Genomic DNA, 5601 nt, shown 5'->3' on the forward strand with positions numbered 1-5601 from the left:
CAGTGTCCTTCCCTGCCACTGTAGGGATTGAGGAAAACACTACCTGTGCTCCCGATCCTTCAACCACTCTCCCCAGTGCCCTGAAGTCCCTTTTGATCACTGCAGGACTTCTCTCTGCCACCTCATCGCTGCCAGCCTGTATAACCAACAGCGGGTAGTAGTCCGAAGGCCGCACCAGATCAGGGAGCTTCCTAGCAATGTCTCTGACCCGGGCCCCAGGGAGGCAGCAGACTTCCCTGTGGGACGGGTCCGGTCGGCATATAGGGCCCTCTGTTCCCCTCAGAAGGGAATCACCTATGACAATCACCCTCCTTTTTTTCTTGGCAGAGGCAGTCGTAATGCGTGGGGCTGACTGCCTCACCCTGGGCAACCTCCCGGATGGACCTTCATCTACATCCTCATTTGCTTGGCCCTCAACTTCCAGGGCCCCATATCTGTTGTGTAAGGGCAACCGGGAAGGTGAGGGAGGCCAGACGGGGGTTCGCCTGGCACCCCGAGCAGGAACCTGTTTCCATTCCCCCCCGTCACTTGGGTCCCCTCTTTCTACCTGGTGGCAAGAGGGCAGGGGATCCTCTGCTTCTCGTGGAGCCTCCATCTGCTGCCTTTGCCTCAGGGATGGCAGGATGTGGCTCCACCAATCTATCTCCCTCTCACACTCCCAGATACTCCTTAGCCTCTCCACTTCCTCTCCACTTAGCCTCTACACTTCCATGTCTGGACATGTGACATGACCACCTCTCAGATCAGCCATCTTGTGGATTGTAGCTGAAGGTCTAGTTTCCCCATGGGGTTCGTACTTGGGCATAGACCAGGTATTAAGCTCAAGGAAGGAGTATTTGCAAAAAAATCAACTCTAGGCATCTGAGACACTCGAGTAAGGAAGGAACCATACCTCTGAAGTCAGCATTCTGGGTGCCTCCTGGCCAGATGAGGATTTCCCTAATGGCAGTTTTAGATACGGTGCCATGCAGAGAACTGGTGCTTATCCAGACCTTCAGGATTATCTTGTTATAGCAGGAAGTTTTCTGGTGTCTTTTAAAGCATTTGCCTCTTCTTTGTCATAGAAAGTGATATTTGATGGAAGTGACAATCCGCGTGATCCTTTTGATCAAAGCAGCATGCATTACGGTTTAATGAAGCTTGTGACTCAAGGTTCTATAAAATATGCTTGGATTCTGCATTACAAGATCCAGTAATAGAGGAATTAGCTTACTGTGTACACAGGAGAAAAGCTTCACTCTGGGACAGTTTACAGAGGTTCTGGAAGAGGATTGGCTAGAATTTTGCTCTGAAACAAGGCTGCCGCTTGTATAGCAATTTTTATTGGCTAGTCCATCCCCAAATGTGTTGTTTTATCATTATTTTCCTATTATCCACACTGAAAAAATGTCACCATAAAAATATTGCTTGTTCCAGTATATAACTCGGTTACTAAGGTTACTAGACGAGATCTGTTTGGAATGATTTACAGCTCCTAAACACACTTTCCTCCCCCAACAAGCTGAATGAGAAGAAAAATCTGCCCTAATAAATTAACCATGGTAAATGTGGACTGACCTACAAATTAAGAAATGCAAGGTTAAATACAAACATCGATCAAAGGCAAGAACTATAAATAGATAATGCACTGAAGAAACAACGCCTGCAAAGCAAAAGGCTCCTGGAGTTTTCATGTTTGCTGGCAAATGCTACTTAAGTACTCTGCTCACCAAAAGAGGAGGATGCTGCTTACATGCATTCAGAGGAAATGTTGTTGTGCGGCAGGAAGCCTTGTCACTTCTACCTAGACAAAGTCAAGAAAAAAAACATCCTCCACTAAACTTTGCAGGGAAGTTTGGCACACCTCCTCCAGAGCCAGGGCTGTGACCTGACAGACGGTATCACTGCCCTCCCACAGATGAGAAACTGCTGCTTTGATTGTGCATTTTCTATTATTTGTTCCCCACGGACCACAACTGCCCTTTGGTGTGATGAAAAGGGTGCTGTGTCCCGAAAGAGCATCTGATGTTTTGGGACATACTGGCAGTCAAGTCTGGGCTTCCTCCTGCTCCCTTTTGGAGCAGGTCTTTTTAACCAGTTACTATGTTTTGCACTGTTTTTCACTTATTTTGGCTTCACCAGCAAGTGCTGTTGGTGAAGTCCGAAGCTGTATTTTACAAAGGGGCATCTTCTTACCCTTCAGTTTGCAGGTGGAACTGAAATCCGTAAATGTGGGTGCAGTCATTAACACTGAAACATAAATTATACGGGCAAACAAGCAGATCCTTGTGTGTCATTACAGGTCTATTGCCTTCAGGGCAGTCACACTGGCACGTAGTGAGGATCCAACCTCATATGAATGCGGCCCTTCCAGGTACACATTTTGTTTTTGCAAGTTTGGCATCCCTGTTTTGAAAGGTAGGCCCTAAAGCTCTCACCTGAAGTGTGATCCTTTCTCTGGAGCCTTATAATCTGCCATCAAATGTTTTGGGAACACCCTGCTTCATTGGAAACATGATCCCCACTGGAAGTCTCTCAGACTGCATGGCTGTAAATAATGGATAGACAGGTGCCCTTAGAGATGCAGGACAGCCCTTAGGGAGGTGAGGAGCCTAGGAAATGTTCTCTGCTAATTAAAAGCCCATTTTCATGTAGCCACCTCTGGCAACAGGGAATATTGTATGTAGCACTGGAAGGCATTTAGGAGCAGATTTAGAACTGGAATGGTACTACTCAGATGAGAGCATTGTCTTTCATAACCGTGGAGGAAGAAAAACAAGATGGAAAGGATGTGGTTTAATTAGGCCACCAGTGTAATAACTCAGCTGGGAGTGCCACTTGGAAGCATGCTGTAGAAAACAAGCATCTTTTTTTTCCCTTAAGCCTCTCTCTTCTTTGCAGGGCCATGTCAGCTTTACCTCTGTCAGGGCCCTGAGGATACAGGAACAGCATGGTTGAGGTTGGAAGAGGCCCCTGGAGATCATCTAGTCCAACCCCCCAGCTCAAAGCAGCATCTGCTAGAGCAGGTTGCTCAGGACTGTTAGCAGGTTGCTCAAGACTGTGTCCCATCAGGTTTTTAATGTCTCCAAGGACAAAGACGCCACAATGTCTCTGGCCAACTTGTCCCAATGTTTGACCAGTCTCATAGTAAAAATGTTTTTTTCTTACGTTTAAATTGATTTTTCTGTATTTCAATTCATGCTCATTGCCTCTTGTACTGTCACCAGGCACCACTAAGAGCCTGGCTCCATCTTCTTTACTGCCTCCCATCAGGTACTTTTACACAGAGATAAAATCTCCCTGAGCCATCTCTTCTTCAGGCTGTCAGAAACTTGGAACCCTTTACCATTTTTGTGGCCATTTGCTTGACCCACTCCAGTATGTCCATGTATTTTTTGTACTGGGGAACCCAGACCTGGACCCAGCACTCCAGGTTTGTCTCACCAGTGCTGAGGAGAGGGGAAGGATCACCTCCCTTGACCTGCTGTCAGTGCTTTTTCTTAGTGCAGCCCAAGATGCTGTTGGCCTTCTTTGCTGTGAGGGTGCATTGCTGGCTCATGGTCAGTTTGTCATCCACCAGGACCCCAAGGTCCTCCTCTGCAGAGCTGCTTACCAGTTGGTTGGACCACAGTCTATACTGGTGCATGGGGTTATTCCTCCTCAGGTGCAGGACTTTGCATTTCCCTTTGTTCAACATTGTGATATTCCTGTCAGCCCATTTCTCCAGCCTGTCAAGATCCTTCTGAATGGCAGTGCATCCATCTGGTGTATTAACTACTCCTCCCAATTTTGTGTCATCTGCAAATTTGCTGAAGGTCTACTCAGTCCGGTCATCCAGGTCATTAATATGGATGTTAAACAGTACTGGCCCTGCTGTCAATCCCTGGGGTATACTACTAGCGACTGGCTTCCAGCTGGACTTTGTGATGGTGATCAAAACCTGTTGAGCAAATCACGCAGTTTTCAGTCCAACTCTCTGCCCACTTATCTAGCCTGTATTTCATCAATGTATCGATGAGGGTGTTATGGGAGACAACATCAAAAGCTTTGCTGAAGACAAGATGAACACCATAAAGTGCTCTTCCCTCAAGTCATGTCATTGTAGAAGGCTGTCACGTTAGCTGAGCATGATGTGCCTTTCGTAAATCCATGCTGACTACTTCAGATCACCTTCTTGTCCTTTAGGTTTTTGGACATGATTCCTAGAGGGATTTGGTCATCACCTTCCCAGGGGTTGTAAGTGAGGCTGACTAGCCTGTAGTTTCCCAGAGCATCCTTCTTGCCCTTCTTGAAGATAGGACTGACATTTACTGTCTTCCAGTCCTCAGGAACCCCTCCTGGTCACCGTGACTTTTCAAAGATAATCAAGAGTGGCCTCATAATGACATCAGCAAGCTCTCTCAGCACTCATTCGTGCAACCTGTCAGGTCCCAAAGACTTGTGTATGTTTGATTTCTTTTGTGCTCCCTAACCTGGTCCTCCTCCAGTGAGTGTAAGTCTTCCTCACTCCAGACTTTTCCACTGGTCTCGGGGTCCTGGGTTTCCTGAAGGCAAATCTTACCAGTAAAGACCAACATGAAGAAGACATTGAGTACCTTGACCTTTTCCACATCCTTTGTCACCAGGACCTGCCCCATGCAGCAGTGGATGCTACATTTTCCCTAGTCTTTCTCTCAGGGCTGGATGAGCCTCAGCAGTCTCTCCATGATATCCTGGATCTGAGCCCCCAGCAAGCAGCAAAACTCCCTAGACAGCAGGTCAGGTCAGCAGATGGGGATCTCCATCCCATGCAGCAGGGACACTCCCACTGCTATGACTCCAATGGACCTTAATGACCCCAGCCAGTCTCACCAGGGACTCCCACCCACATCTTCTGTCCATGGGCCCAGGAGCCCCATTTAAGCTCACACTCATGAACTTAAGCTCATGTCCTGGCCTGAGCTACAGCATAGGTATGCCTGTGCCCAGCCCTGTCCTTTGCTATCCTGACCGAGCTTCCTGGATGGACCCTGGACCTTTTGTTGTAGGTAATATTGCTTCCAGTCCTGTCTTCTGGATGAACCTTGGGCCTGCGTTACAGGCAGGTTGTAGGTAGCTTTGTCTCTAGTCCTGTGTCTGACCCTGTTTCCTGCTTCCAGGATGAGCCCTGGAGCTGATTCAGTGCCATCACCTGTCTGACGGTCACCAGATGATTGGAGAAATGTCACTGTCACCTGCTTACTTTGCTAGGGGACAATGTGACTGCACCCCATTGGGTTGAGGGCACTAACTGTGCTTGGAACGGTTGAGGGCATTGACTGTGCTTGGGTCACCCTTGGGTCCCAGCTTGTCCATCCTTAATGGCACAGCCCTGCTCTTGCTGCTTGCTGGCAGGCTCAGCCAACCCTCTGGTTCCCTCCACCCAGCTTCATTCTCTTTCTCCTTTGTGAGGTTTCTGGAGAGGTCCCTCTCCATACTCATCCTCACTCATCCTACCTGACCCTCAGGGCAGAATGGTGGGCACTCATTTGAGGGTAAAGGCCGTGGCTCTAGCTGGGGGGTCTGCACCATCTACCCCAGCGGCAGCCGATGCCCCCACGCAGACGGAACTGCTGAAGGGAGAGGCTGGGGGGGGGGACCACC

This window comes from Pygoscelis adeliae, unplaced genomic scaffold (genome assembly GCF_000699105.1).
Source record: "Pygoscelis adeliae isolate BGI_AS28 unplaced genomic scaffold, ASM69910v1 Scaffold78, whole genome shotgun sequence".
Taxonomy (NCBI): Eukaryota; Metazoa; Chordata; class Aves; order Sphenisciformes; family Spheniscidae; genus Pygoscelis; species Pygoscelis adeliae.